We start from the raw sequence: 15189 nt of genomic DNA on the forward strand, positions 1-15189 counted from the left end.
AGGCTCAGTGGGTTAAGTGCCCGACTCTCAATTTCAGCCCAGGTCATGATCTCATGGTTCGTGAGTTCGAGCCCTGTGTCGGGCTCTGTGCTGACAGCTCGTAGCCTGGAGTCTGCTCCCGATTCTGTGTCTCCCTCTCTCTCTGCCCCTCCCTCACTCGCCCTCTGTCTCCATCTCTCAGAAATGAATAAGCGATAAGAAATTTTAAAAAAAGAAGTGCATATTATTTAAAGATGTCAACACATCTCGCTTTATGCTAACCATTACATATAATCCAGGACACCAGATGAAATGGCTGTTAACATTATCTGCATTTTAAAATGAGGAGATACAGACATAAATATTAATTAAGTCGCCCAGGTTTTAAAGTACAAAAATGAATACAACTGTTGACAAGGCCCTGCACGATCTGGTCTCTGCTGAACCTCTTCATCCTTATCTTGAATGGTCCTTCACCTGTGTTTTGCCATGTAATTTGCAATAATGCCCCCCCCCCCCAATGTACAGTGTACAGGAAGTGAACTGTGAAAGCGTTCCGGGGATTAAGAGGTGGCAGACAGATATTAACTGTGTCATTGTAAATGGCACGTTCTAGTCTAGGGAATTATTTGTGTATTTGTAAACCCATGAATCATGGAGGGACTTCCGGTCTGTCACATGAGACCTTGGTCCCCTTTATTCTAATTGTTCTCTAAAGTCTGAAGTTCATAATCATTTACCCCCTTAACGGTTTTGTTTGCTTTTGTTTGTTTTGCAAACACTAACACTGGGTGGATGGGGACAGCATTGAGTTCCCTGGTCTGTGCCCCCACCACACAGGTGCTGACCTCAGGTTCCAGTTAGGCTCATGCCTCTTTCAAATCTCTCCTCACTAGGGGCGCCTAGGTGGCTCAGTTGGTTGAGCGTCTGACTTCAGCTCGGGTCATGATCTCACAGTCTGTGAGTTCGAGCCCCGCGTCGGGCTCTGTGCTGACAGCTCAGAGCCTGGAGCCTGTTTCAGATTCTATGTCTCCCTCTCTCTCTGACCCTCCTCCGTTCATGCTCTGTCTCTCTCTGTCTCAAAAATAAATAAATGTTAAAAAAAAAATTAAAAAAAACCCAAATGTCTCCTCACTAGAAAACACACAAGTGCACAAACACATATAAAGTGCAAAAAAAAAAAAAAGAAAGAAAGAAAGAAAAGAGTCAAATTGGAATTTGGACTCATGTTAGAGGATGCCAGATATCGAATTTATAGTCCCTGAGCTGTATAATTCATTCCTAAACCACACAGATTACAAACAACATAACTATTCAAATGCCAGCAAAAGATAACGATTTTAAGCCTGTGTTTATGCCTCAACCAACAAAAAGCATAATTATCTACCAATTACATGGGAATAAATAAAATAATAAATGAGAGAGCTTTTGGATAATTGGAAGACATGTTCAATAACACACATATCATGTCCCCAAATTATATGAGAATATTAAAAATATGCAGTGTCCATTTTGTTTCAGAAATATGAATGCCTTAAGTACATGTATCCTCAGATCTTTTTTTTTTTTAATTTTTTATTTTTTTAACATTTATTTATTTTGAGACAGAGAGAGACAGAGCATGATCGGGGGAGGGTCAGAGAGAGGGAGATACAGAATCTGAAACAGGCTCCAGGCTCTGAGCTGTCAGCCCAGAGCCCGACGCGGGGCTCGAACTCACGGACCGCGAGATGATGACCTGAGCCGAAGTTGGCCGCTTAACCGACGGAGCCACCCAGGGGCCCCTCCTCAGATCTTTTTAAATATTAATAAAATCTCATGGGGTTTTAGTAACTCAGTGAGAGATGATATCGCTCGTGATTCAGCCAAGTTGTTAATACTCGGTCCTTCTTCTTCCACTCTTGCTTTCCCGTGGTCTGTTTTCACACAGCAGCCAGGATTGTTTTGGAATATAAGCCACGTAATTGTCTCTGCTATGCCAAGCCCTACAACGACTCCCTAGTCACTCTGACTAAAAGCCAACACTCTTACCGTTGTCTTCATGAACTGTTCTCTGCCCTGCCCTGCACTCCTGTCCTATCTGCCCTGGTGCTTCCTCGGTAGGCTATCTGCATTGGGACTACCTGCTTTGTCCGATCTAGAATGCTCTCCTCCTTGTTTTCTTGGTGGCTAATTCCCTCACCACCTTCAGGTCTGTGCTCAAAAATTTTATCCTTGATGAAGTGTAGGAGGGGAAAACCTTTTTTTCTATCCTCTTAGGTTCATGCTCTGGGGTCCTGTGAATTAAGCGAACAGAAGCTACATGAACAGGAGGAAAGGTATACTGAGGTTTTATGATGTTAATGTTCTTTTCTTTACAGAAAAGAAGTGAAAACCCAAGTAGGCAGTCAGACTGGGGGCTTTTATGCCATTTGGACAGAGTGATAAACTGTGGGGGAAGTGACACAAAGGAACGGGAGCTTTGGGCTCTAGGGAATTTCGGAGGTAAATATACAGAAAAGTGAGGGGAGGTAAGGTTATTTAGTAAAGTCTGTTTAGGCAGAATAAAGTTGTTCTCCTCCAGGTGTGGGAGAGAGGGATCCATTCACAAACAGAATTTATGTCCACTTTACAAAGGGAAATTTATGCTCTGCTTTTAGGGAGAAAGGGGAGGGCAGCACGTCCCTCCTGTATCTGCTGTTTCTCAGTTGCTTTCAGCTCAAAATGACTCTTGTGCCAAAGTGACAAGTTTTGGGTGGCATGTTCCCGTCCCCTTCAGAGGCTACCCTGACCGACATTTTAATATTCCAATGTGCCCAATCTCTGCCTGTACTACCTCCCACACACGACCACCCCTCCTCAGCAATTCAGGTCTCTCCAGCTTCTCCTTTTGCTTGTTTTGAAATAGCACTTCTCATCCTTTATTGCTTATTTTCTATCTATAGGAATAATATAATTGCTGTATTATATATATGTATACAATATATTATATATTTATATGTTATATAAGCTTTACATGGTCTAAATTTTTCTCTTGTCCTCTGACATACTCTAAGTATTAGAATAGTGTTTGGCACGTATAGGTAGCCAATAATTCTTGGTTATCCTCAGTCATTTCAAAGTATTTTTTATTTCCATCTTTCTGTATCTTCCACAAGTGCAGGTGTGTAAAAGTTCTGATCTTTGCTTAGCTCATAGCTATATGAAAATGTCAGATCAGAAAACTCGTTTCATGTTTGATTTGTAAATCCGTACTTTACGATGGGAATTTATTGGTAAGCAAAAATGCTAGGTAAATATTAAAATAGTCCTATAGTTATTATGACATTCATATTTAAAGGAATCAAGGGGCCAGTGAATCACATCTTGGCCTTTTGGCTAAGATCAAATGTAAAGAGTAAATGAAGTGTGTGTGTGTGTGTGTGTGTGTGTGTGTGTGTGTGTCTCAATCACGGACCACAGTACTCCTCACATCAAAACCATGGTAATTTCCTACAAACTGCAGGACAATTCTTTTCTTTTCATCTGGTGTCTATTAATTTTCCCAGATGGAATAATTTATTTCAGGGCTACCCAGCCTGATGTGGGTTAAGTCCTCCAGAAAATAGATCCAGTCCGAGATAAGAAAGGAAAATTAATTCTTTTCCAACGACAAGATAAACCCACGTAGTCGGCTAAGCTGATGTGAGAACAAATGATGGAGTGTTTCAGGGAAGAACTGACCCTCGATGTTCCCTCTCTGCGTGATCTAATCACTGTCAATCACGCAACAGCAATGCCAATATATTAGCCCCACACTTCACACACGTCCTCAGAGAGGGGTGAGACATTGGGAAAGGAGAGAGGTGTTTTTTTTTTTTTAATTTTTAATGTTTATTTATTTTTAAGAGAGAGAGAGAGAGAGAGAGAATGAGAGAGAGAGAGTGAGCTGGGGAGGTGTAGAGAGAGGGAGACACAGATTCCAAAGCAGGCTCTGCCAGCACAGAGCCCGGCACGGGGCTCAAACCCACGACCCACGAGATCATGACCTGTGCCAAAGTCAGATGCTTAACCGACTGATGAGTCACCCAGGCGCCTGGGGAAAGGAGAGATTTTGTGGAAAGTATCAATCCAGGTTGCTTCAGAGACACTTAAAAAGGAGGAATACATTTTTATTCCCTAAAATAGTGAAGTGACCTCTTGCCTCATTTTTCTTCCCTTCCCTTTTCAAACCTGAACTCTGCCAGGGCCCCTGCCTTCCACCCAAATTCCCACCTGCCCCTGGCGATGGAGAAAATCAGGGAGATGGGTAGGCGTGCGCTGGTCTGTTCAGTCTGAGTTGGAAATATCCTAAGTGTTTTTTCCCCCGGTAGTTCATATTTTCCACCCTAACTCTAAAAAGGAACCTGGCCACGAAAACTCCATGTTTCCCTAAACAAGACCTTTTTTTTTTTTTTTTAAACCATTTGTAGTGTAAGCTCTCCTTTACTGTGCGAACTTCTGGTCACTTTGGATTTCAGGTTTCTTTGAGTGCCTCTCAGGATCTCATCTACAGTAACACTTTATATTATTTGATGATTATCACACGAGAAGTTGAAAAATACTACAAAATCGTGGCCTCCTCAGTGTTCTGTATTACTTTTAAGAGGTTGTGCAGTTTTATTTTATTTATTTGTTTATTTATTTATTTATTTATTTATTTATTTAATTCATTCATTTATAATTTACATCCAAGTTAGAATCTAGTGCAATAATGATTCCAGGAGTAGATTCCAATGATTCATCACTCACATGTGACACCCAGTGCTCATCCCAACAAGTGCCCTCCTGAATGCCCCTCCCCCACTTAGCCCCTCCCCCCTCCCCTCCAGCAACCCCCAGTTTGTTCTCTGTATTTAAGAGTCTCTTATGCTTTGTCCCCTTCCCTGTTTTTCTATTATTTTTACTTCCTTTCCCTTATGTTCCTCTACTAAACAGAACACTTAAAAAGCTTATTCTCATTGGTTAAGAGAATAACAGAGGGTTATACATAGCTTGATCTATTTGGGCTACTTTAAAATAAAAAAGACGTTTCCTTGGAAGTTGTACAATATTCAGAGATAATGAATATTCACCACTTCAGTAAATATATAAATATTGATTCTTCAACTCCTCCTTGATTTATTTCCTTTAAGACTTTCCTTGTCATGATTTCTTGGCACTGTGCGTCCCGTAAAATGTGTTAGCTTCAAAATAAACTTCCACAGTGTAAATACTGAACTCAGCAGACCTGTATTTTTCTTTGAACTTAAAGACATAAAACCCACAAGTTTTCTTGGAGTAATAGGAACGAAAAGGAACGCCAAGCTTTTTCCCCATTGTTTTGAAAGTTCAAGTCACGGAGGCATCACTCAAACGTTCCAACAACGGAGACAATATGTTGGCTCTAGTCTGGACGCCCGGGGCTGGGTGGATCAGGCAGTGACAGCAGCATGGTCCTGTGACTCAGTGACAGCAGCATGGGCCTGTGACTCAGCTGCTTGAGTCACATCAAGCGGCTTGACTGTTAGATTCCGCTCCACATCGTGGCAAAGATGGTCCCAGCAGCTCCAGGCTACATGAACCCTGGCATCCACGCTCCCAGAAAGATACTAATTCTCTCCTGTGCAATTAAACTCAAATATATTGGTTTTCTAAAATCATGCTCTCACTCCTGGACCGTGGAAGGGAAAAACTTATCATCGGTCTGGGTCATGCCCGCCCCGTGTTGAGTAAACTTGGATGCACTCGATTGGAGGTGGTGGGGTGGGGGTGGGGGAAAAATTTCTCAAAAGGAACAAAGGGCGAAGGGATGCCGGGTAAAATAAAACATATGATGACATTTTAGAGGCAAAATAATTTTGGAAAATGCTCTGTTCTGGCTGTCTCATTTGCCTGGAGAGTTCCTTGAGTCCCTAATCACTTTATAAGTAGTGGACTCAGCAGGCAAAGTGCCCTTCTTTCTAAAACCCTACAAACACTCCTGAAAATAATCATAGGTGGGACATTTTAAAGGGAAAGAGGGTTAACCGTATTAATTACCCCTCTGGTTTATCTTTACGTTTCTCTACGTGATGCTTCTCTCTACCTCCTGTACTCACCTTCCCCAAGCTTACATAGATCGATCCATATATATCCATATGTATATGTGTGTGTACGTAAATACATATCTTTCATATGTGTATATGTGCAGATAGGCTAATCTATACCGTGACTCAGTTCTTTAATGCTGTCATACAGAAAGCAATTATTAACATTTGTACCCAGAACTTAAAACTCATTGCCCTTGCAAAGGAGGCAAGAATATGCAATGGGGAAAAAGACAGTCAACGAATGGTTTTCGGGAAACTGCACAGCTACATGCAAAAGAGTGAAACTGGACCCTTTCTTACACCATCCACAAAAATAACCTCAGACTGGATTGATCAAAAACCCAAATGTGAGACCCGAAACCATAAAAATCCCAGAAAAGGGCAAAGACGGTAATTTTTCTGACGCTGGCCATAGCAACATTTTTCTGGATACGTCTCCTGAGGCAAGGAAAACAAAAGCAAAAGTGAACTATTGGGACCACATCAAAAGAAAAAGCTTCTGCACCATGAAGGAAACCATCAACAAAACTAAAAGGCAACCTATGGAGTGGGAGAAGATATTTGCAAATAAAATGTGCATGAAAGGCTTAGTATCCAAAATACATTAAGAACTGGGAATGCAAACTGGTGTCGCAACTGTAGAGGACGGTATGAAGTTTCCTCAGAAAGTGAAAAATAGAACTACTCTGTGGTCTAGCGATCTCACTACTGGGTAGTTAGCCAAAGAATACAAAAGCACGAATTCAGAGGGATACATGCACCCTTGTGTTTACAGCAGGATTATTCACAATAGCCAAACTATGGAAGAAGCCCAAGTGTCCACCGACTGACGAGTGGATAAAGAAGATGTGGAATATACATACATGGTGTACACACGTACAACGGAATATTACTCAGCCATAACCAAATATGAAATCTTGCCATTTGCAGTGATGTGGATGGAGCTAGAATGTATTATGCTAAGCAAAATAAGACAGTCAGAGAAAGACAAATACCAGATGATTTCACTCATCTGTGGAATTTAAGAAACCAAACAAATGAGCAAAGGAGAAAAAAAGAGAGGGACACAAACCAAGAAACAGACTGTTAGCTATAGAGAGCAAACTGCTGGTCACCAGAGGGTAGGAGGTGGAGGGATGGGAGAAATAGATGATGGGGACGAAGGAGAGCACTTGTCGTGATGAACACCGGGCGATGTCTGAAAGCATTGAATCGCTATATTGTACACCTGCAACTAATCTTACACTATATTAGCTAACCAACTGGGATTGAGATAAAAACATTTTTAAAGTTTATTTATTTATTTTGTGAGAGATTGAGAGAGAGAGAGCATGAGTGAGTGGGGGAGGGGTAGAGAGAGAGGGAGAGAGAGAGAATCCCAAGCAGGCTCCGCAGGGTCAGCGTAGAGCCTGACACGGGGCTTGAACTCACAAACTGCAAGATTGTGACCTGAGCCAAGATCAAGAGTTGCATGCTTAACTGAACGAGCCACCAAGGTGCCCCTAAAATAAAAAAAAAAAACAAAAAACTTTTATTTAATTTAATTTTATTAATTAATTTATTTTTAAATATAACTTATTGACAAATCGGTTAACCTACAGTGTATACACTGTGCTCTTGGTTTTTGGGGTAGATTCCCATGGTTCATCACTTCCATAGGACACCCAGTGCTCATCCCAACAGGTGTCCTCCTCAATGCCCGTCCCTCATTTCTCCTTCTCCCCCACCCCCTCATACACCCTCAGTTTGTTCTCTGTATTTAAGACTCTCTTATAGGGGTGCCTGGGTGGCGCAGTCGGTTAAGCGTCCGACTTCAGCCAGGTCACGATCTCGCGGTCCGTGAGTTCGAGCCCCGCGTCAGGCTCCGGGCCGACGGCTCGGAGCCTGGAGCCTGTTTCCGATTCTGTGTCTCCCTCTCTCTCTGCCCCTCCCCCGTTCATGCTCTGTCTCTCTCTGTCCCAAAAATAAATTAAAAAAAAAAAAAGTCTCTTATAATTCGCCTGCCTCCCTCTCTGTTTGTGACTATAAAATAAAAAACTTTAAAAAAAAACTTTAAAAAACGGTAATCGCCCTTGCTAGCAAATAATTATTTTCTTTTTCTAAATTATACTCCAGTGGCTTGCACACGACTATAGAAACATCTCGCATCCTGGAAGAAAGAGCTCCAACAAGTTCCTGATCCTCCCCAGCCCCCTCCCGTCCTGCCATTCATGCAAAGGCAGATGTGTATTAACTATGGGGGTCCACCAATAGGTCTTGAGGGGCCATGTGCGGAATGTCCGATTCCTCACATTGCTGCTATCCCCTTCAGCTCGAATCCTTTGGTCTTGTGAACCGATGCAGGCTTGTAAAACAACACGCACTTGGCCTTCGGTCTTTGCCCCGGGCCACTGCCTTCGCTGGGGTGCGTAGGAAGACAAGTTCATGATGCTCGAGTCTGAAGAAATAAGCCCAGAGTAGCTCGAATCACTGAACGTTTTCCCAGAGCAGTCCCTGATCCTTTCAATACCAGACCCCAACGAACAGATTAAGGAACATTCCAACACTGAACTGTCAGTGTCTTATCTGTGTGCACGGAACAACACAGAAATTTCTGGTGCAGAAAGTTATCCTCGAGACGTCCAGCCGGAACGTTCTAGCCACCCAATGGCATCATTTGAGTTTGTTGTCACAACTTTGAAAATCTTTAGAGTTTTCCCACTCGGTAATATAGATGCTTGCGGGTGTAACACATGTGTGCACATATACATTAGCTTACATGTGCATACACGTACGTATTTATATGCACATGATAAAGGGTATAAATATGACATATGTCCAAAGCTGCTCTATCTCGTTGGACAACGCAGCAACAGACAGCAAACCAAAAGCAAACCAAAAGCGATGCCTTTGTGCTTTGGCGGCTCCTGGGACTCCACACGATGACGCCGATATGATGGTGGATGGGGCACCCGCCTCCCTCTATCCGCGGCCAGGTAGGGAAGGATTACTTGCAAAGGGCCAAACAGAAGTGACAGTCAGAGTGGTAGTGACTTACGTCCTCATTCTGAGCGCGTGACCGTTTTTACGGTTCCACCCGTTTCCTGTTTAATATGCAGTTTGGACATTTTGAGGAAGGAATCTAATTTCAGAATTGTCTACATATGTTTAACGACAACCATCATGCTGTTTGAAAGCACTTCATTCTGAGTGACATATGTCTTGTGCGCAACTTACAGTGGGCCCAGAAATTTTTTTTCCAAAACAATTTTCTTTCAGCGGAAAATGTTGTACTGTTTCTGAATAACTAGCAAAGTTACATACTCCAGAAGCTAACTGTATCACAAGGATGGGCCGCGCACATTCATGCAAAATTAATAGGACTGACTAATTTTTTCCTATCCCTTTTATGGGGTAAAACCCCAAATACAGGGCACCTGGGTGGCTTAGTCGGTTAGGCGTCCAACTCGGTTTCGCCGCAGGTCATGCATGATCTCACAGTTCATGGGTTCAAGCCCCACATCGGGCTCTGGGCTGACAGTCTGGAGCCTGCTTGGGATTCTCTCTCTTCCTCTCTCTCTGCCCCTCCCCTGCTTGCCCTCTCTCTGTTTGTCTCAAAATAAATAAACTTAAAAAACAAACCCAACATACAGAACAGTGTTTCTCCTGAGGTCTTCTCTCTCTGCATAAGCTCCAAACAAGCTTTAAAATTATCTCAGTAGCTTCAAATTCATGTGTAAAGGCACATGCCTATGGTCTACACTTACGCTATCCAAATCCCGTGTAGCTCTTAGAGGAAAAACTCTCACTACTCTTCAAACAAGGAGAAGACCCCAAATAACTTGGTGTCATCGATCATTTGTGCGAGTTCTCAATACCAGACACAACGCAGACGAGACTCAGGGAAGTTTCCGTGAAATCCCCTTGCTATGCCCATGTGCTCGGGCCATGGGGCTAAAGGGGAGGCACACCCAGGGACTTTGGGCCTCCCCACTGTTAGGACAGGGTTCACTCTGCTGATGGTTGGGGAAACTTGAAAAGAAAGAGGAGCAAACTCATCGTGTTGCAAACCCAGCACTGAACGGGAGTCCGGGTCAAATCTCTGCTGGAGGTTATCAGCGAAGTAGACTGTGCACCATCACACTGGTGGAACTTCACGTTTTTTCCTACCTCCCTCAGTCAATCCACAGTCATCTCATACCTGCTCTGCCAAAGTCACTGCGCTCGTCCAGACAAGAGATGCCAAGAGCGGTGGAAACAAGCCTGTCCTCGTGGAGTCTGTGAACTAAATCGGAAGATACGGGTACAGCCCCGGTGCTGTGTCGGGGTTTGCAAACGTCTTACCAGCCATTCCTGTCGCCCAGCACGCACGTGGAATGCTTACAGTACAGTCAGTGTCCAGCTAGCGTGAAGCTATATGTGGTTGTAGACACCAAATAAATGACCTAGATATTTAGTTATATTATTTCGGAAGGTGTGATATCCGAATTAATTGATGTAAGTCATCAGACATGATCTAGGCGTCATGGGACAGATGTGTGGGACTGATTTAAATGTACATCCCTCTCAAGTGTCTGCTCTCACCCGGCCATCTCTATCAACACCATTTACCGCTCGTATTTATATTTCTAGAGCACTCCGCCAGGTGTTATTCTAGAATGGTTTGTTTCAGGAAGTAATAACGGTGTGGTTTTGGTTTCATTCAACTGGTCAGTTTTATTTTTTTTTAATTAAAAAAAATTTTTTTTAATGTTTGTTTATTTTGGGGAGAGAGAGAGAGAGAGAGAGAGAAGGGAGAGAGAGAGAGAGAAAGGGCAGAGACAGAGAGGGAGAACTTGACATGGGGTTTGAACTCACGAACTGTGAGATCATGACCTGTGTGAAAGTCAGACACCCAACAGACTGAGCCACCCAGGTGCCCCAACTGGTCAGTTTTAATATCGATGATGGTGCTCTTCTGTGTGAGCTTATGCAACTTGATTATTTACTAAGAAAAGAAGGCTGAACAGAGACAGAGGGTTGCAGAATCCTAGCTCTTGAAGCCTTGCAAGGGCAAGTGTGACACAGTAAGAGACACGTAGAGCTACCCGTCCTTGGTTCCTGACCCAGAACTCCTCAAAGTCTTGACTTCCCTGACTACTGGGGCAGACAGGAGCATCTCACCTAGAGCTCCGGGATCTCCTGGGTGATAGGAGCATCGTTTGTTGTCACAAAGCAACACTCGGCGACCTCCTGGATGAGGGCTGGTCACCAGAAAGGCCAAGCCATGATTGGCAGCTTGGAAATTTCAGCCCCACCCCATCCTCTGGAGAGCGGAGAAGGAGCTAGAGAGTGAGTCAATACTGGGTCATTACCTGCGTGGCGAACCCTCTCTCAAAATCCCCAATCTATGGGGTTTGGAGAGCTTCAGGTTGCTAAACACACCCTAAGGGGTGGGATGAGACACGCCAACCCCACGGAGACAGACGCCCTTGCACCCAGGACCTTTGCAGAATTCACCCTCTGTACCTGTTCATCTGCCATTCATCTGTATCCCTGATCGTATTCTTTATAAGCCAGTGAATGTAAGTACGTTGTTTCCTTGAGTTTGGTGAGCATTGATAGCAAATTACTGAACCTGAAAGGGGGACGTGTTGCTGACTCAGAGAGAAGTGTGGGTATCCTGGGGAGCCCCGACTTGAGACCGGCAATGTGAAATGGAGGCCATGTTCGGACTGAGCCCGTCACCTGTGTGGTCTATACTAACTTTGGGTGCTTCGTGGCATATTGGAGTCAAACTGTAGGACAGTCAGTTGGTACCTACAGAGAACTTACAAACTGCTTGGTGTGGAAAACCCACACGTTTGGTGTCAGAAATAGCGACAGTGGGGGCGCCTGGGGGGCTCAGTTGGTCAAGCGTCAGACTTCGGCTCAGGTCATGATCTCACAGTCCGTGAGTTCGAGCCCTGCGTCAGGCTCACTGCTGACAGCTCGGAGCCTGAAGCCTACTCCAGATTCTGTGTCACCCTCTCTCTCTGCCTCTTCACCCACTTGTGCTCTGTCTCTCTCAAAAATAAATATTAAAAAAAAAAGTAGAGCAAGTGAATTTTCCAATGTTCAGTAAATCTAGAACTGTCCAGCCACGTTTGTCAGAGTCCCTAAGAGGATCTGCTGTGGGAGGTTCCCTGGCGGCCTCACCTGGCTCCCAGGGTCCATGGGACCGACCCTTCATCACACCGCTCTCAGCATTGTCCTCTCCCGACGACCTCTGCACCCTCCTCCTCCACCCGAGACTCTGTTCTTCTCTCCACCCTTCAAGGACAAGCTGGCCTCAGGGCCTTTGCACGGCAGCTCCCTCAGCCTGGACTCCTCTTCTCCAGGTGTCCTCAGTGCTCACTCCTCACTTCCCTCAGGCTTGGCTGAAAAATCACGTCCACAGAGTAAAAGTAGCAAAAAGTAGCAAATGCTTCCTCTGCCTTCCCCCTTCGCCTGACGGGACATTTTATCTCTAGTGTCTGTATGTTTATTCCTCCCTCGTCCCCTCCCCTTCCTCCACGCACGAAGCCTTCGCGGTCAGAGATGCACGTTCCTGGCGCTCTCTCTGCAGCACCTTGCACATCGCCTGGCACGTAACGGGCTCTCAAAAATATCTGTGGAACGAGTGAACTACAGGCAAGGAGGATCACAAAGCACACCCATCGTGTGCTGTGTATTTTTCCAAAGCGGTTTTAAACTCTCACAGCCAGCAAACCAGGCAAACAATGCCCTTGCCATTCGCTCTTCTCATGGGGGAGCCACTTGACTGAAATCTGTGAGCAGTACAACAGGGTTCCTTGAGTTCTTCGGCTGGTTCATTCTGTGTGCACGGCTGTTCCCAGTGACGCTGTGACGAATCCCGGCATCTCTCCAAAAGGATACTAAGTCACGCTCTGTAACCCAGAGTTTGTTGCTGTTACTGTGAAATCCACGGACGTGACTTTTCAACTGGATTGATCTACCATTTAGGTGAAGAGACTGTTTTAAAATACATTTCCCTGCTCTGGTTTTCCTCCAAATTTCTAAGTCTGTCTGCATATTTTATCATTTTTCGTTCTTTCCTCCAACTCCCTTGACCATCAGAGGTTATCCTTCCAGTGGGGTGGGGGGGGGGGGAGAAAAAAAGCACTTGATAAGGAGTTCTGCGAGATATTTCTCAGTGCACTATAAATAGTGACAGTTGGCTTGGATTCCTAATTCCTGCTCTTTTGTTTTCCTGCATTATTTTTGGGGACTGTAAAAAAAAATCTAGCACATCTAGACGTGTTATTGCTTACATTAAAAGAACATAAAATGTCTTTCTGGAATGTCAGGAAATCCTAAAATTAAAATTAGATGATTGTATTCATGCTTTTGTTCATTCTCCCAACAAGGATTCACTGTGTCCCTGACATGAGTCACACACTGGGGTGAGTGTCCCCTGCTTTCTGATGGATGCGTGCAATCCCCAACAGAAAGCAAGCCATTGTCCGAATGTGGGTGGCACTCTGTGTGTCCTCATTTTCCTCTTTACCGGAATGGTGCAGACAGAATAGTCCCAGAGACAAACTGGCCGTTGCGTCGGCCTTCTTTCCTTCCCTGGAGAACCCCTCGACCGAGGCATTCTGCCACATTGCCTCAGTGTAACTTTACATTTTTGCCTTTTGTTTTCTTTCCCTGCTCATTACAGATCCACTCTCCTTCAAAGTCCCCCAGAACCTTCCTTTCAGCCATCCTCGAAGGTTCAGAAGCAATCTGAAAACTCACTCATGTAGTGCTGTTCAGAGAAGAGTGTGCTGTGTACCTGTGGGTTTGACCATCGCCATGCCCCCCCCCCCCACCCCAAGTCCTACCCTGGGCCCCAAGAAGTGCATTTTTCGTGATGGAAAATGGGGGCTTCTGGAAGACTGTCACATAAAATAACTTCAGAGGAGGGGATCTCCACCCTAAACACAGCTGATTTCTCAGGCCCATAGTGGTAATGTCTCTTTGTGAACCAAATAATTATTTTCTCATTGAAAACCTGAGATAAATGGGTTTTATTGTGTTCCTAATTGTTATTCCCGAAGATACCGAAGATACTGTCTTTCAACACCCTCCTCACGTCTTATCCACGTTGCTGTTTTCTCCTTTCTTCAAAGCGTTGTAGAAAGTCTCTCCTCAGTTTCCAGAAGGCACGAAGATTACCAAGATTGCTCTGACGTGCAGGAATAAACAGAAATGTAAGAATACATGAGTGGTTTCCCCGCTGAGGCAAAATCCACGTGGGATAAAGAAGAGATTAACGCTTTCAAAAAGAATATTCGTGGCTTCTTATTTTCAAAAAGGGAGCTCGCTAGGAAACCTATGCTATAGGTCAGTATACAGCTAGACTCATGAGTCGAATAAGCAGGCCAGGGGTGGGAGATGGGGTGTAGACACTCCAGAGTCCCCTCCGCGTCACCTCGGCCTCCCCATCTAGCTGAGACTGAACGGACATTCATTCCGTTATCTCGATTACGCACCAGGAAGGTGTGACATAATGTAAGCAGCCCTTCATGCTTTAGTGTGAATTACAGCACTGATAAAAATCTTAACAGAAGCAAGATTAAAATCTTTTTTTTAAATTTTTTAAATGTTTATTTTTGAGAGAGTGAGAGAGCGAGAGAGCGATCAGGAGCAGGGAAGGGGCAGAGAGAGAGGGAGACACAGAATCCAAAGCAGCTCCGGGCTCTGAGCTGTCAGCACAGAGCCCGCCGCGGGGCTCGAACCCACCAGCCCGCGAGATCGTGACCTGAGCCGAAGTCGGACGCCCAACCGACCGAGCCCCCAGATGCCCTGCACGGACTGTCCTAATGCAGAGCTCACACTAAAGCTCCACCTCACTCACTGCTGTGTAAGTGAGCAGAAAACAAGCGCAAACGTTTTGGACTCAGATTTTCTTTCGCGAATCAGTCCAAAGCGATTTCGTCACACCTCGATTGTTCTTACATCCTTCCTTCCCTAAAACAAACACTTCAAGAACTTTCTGAAATCTTTATTACGATCGCGACTTAGGTAACGCAAGTCATGGAACCAGACCCTAAATACTGCCTGACACCGAACGAATCCAGTCCATAGCAGCTACCTCCCTGTGACCTGCCCCGTGCTAGCCGTGGGAAGCCCCGTGACGGCCAGCATGGTGTGGCCC

General features: G+C 44.7%; 2 long non-coding RNA genes across 2 annotated transcripts; one reads left to right on the top strand and one right to left on the bottom strand.

Moving 5' to 3' along the window:
• Nucleotides 1-7362: 7362 nt before the first annotated feature.
• On the bottom strand, nt 7363-12284 carry LOC131483656 (uncharacterized). The gene is made up of 3 exons (XR_009247838.1): nt 12204-12284; nt 8339-8484; nt 7363-7549 (listed from the first exon to the last, which is right to left on the bottom strand). It is a non-coding gene; the product is annotated as an uncharacterized LOC131483656 (long non-coding RNA).
• LOC131483657 (uncharacterized) lies at nt 11054-14601 on the top strand. The gene is made up of 2 exons (XR_009247839.1): nt 11054-13010; nt 13711-14601. It is a non-coding gene; the product is annotated as an uncharacterized LOC131483657 (long non-coding RNA).
• Nucleotides 14602-15189: the final 588 nt, after the last annotated feature.

This window comes from Neofelis nebulosa, chromosome 8 (assembly GCF_028018385.1).
Source record: "Neofelis nebulosa isolate mNeoNeb1 chromosome 8, mNeoNeb1.pri, whole genome shotgun sequence".
Taxonomy (NCBI): Eukaryota; Metazoa; Chordata; class Mammalia; order Carnivora; family Felidae; genus Neofelis; species Neofelis nebulosa.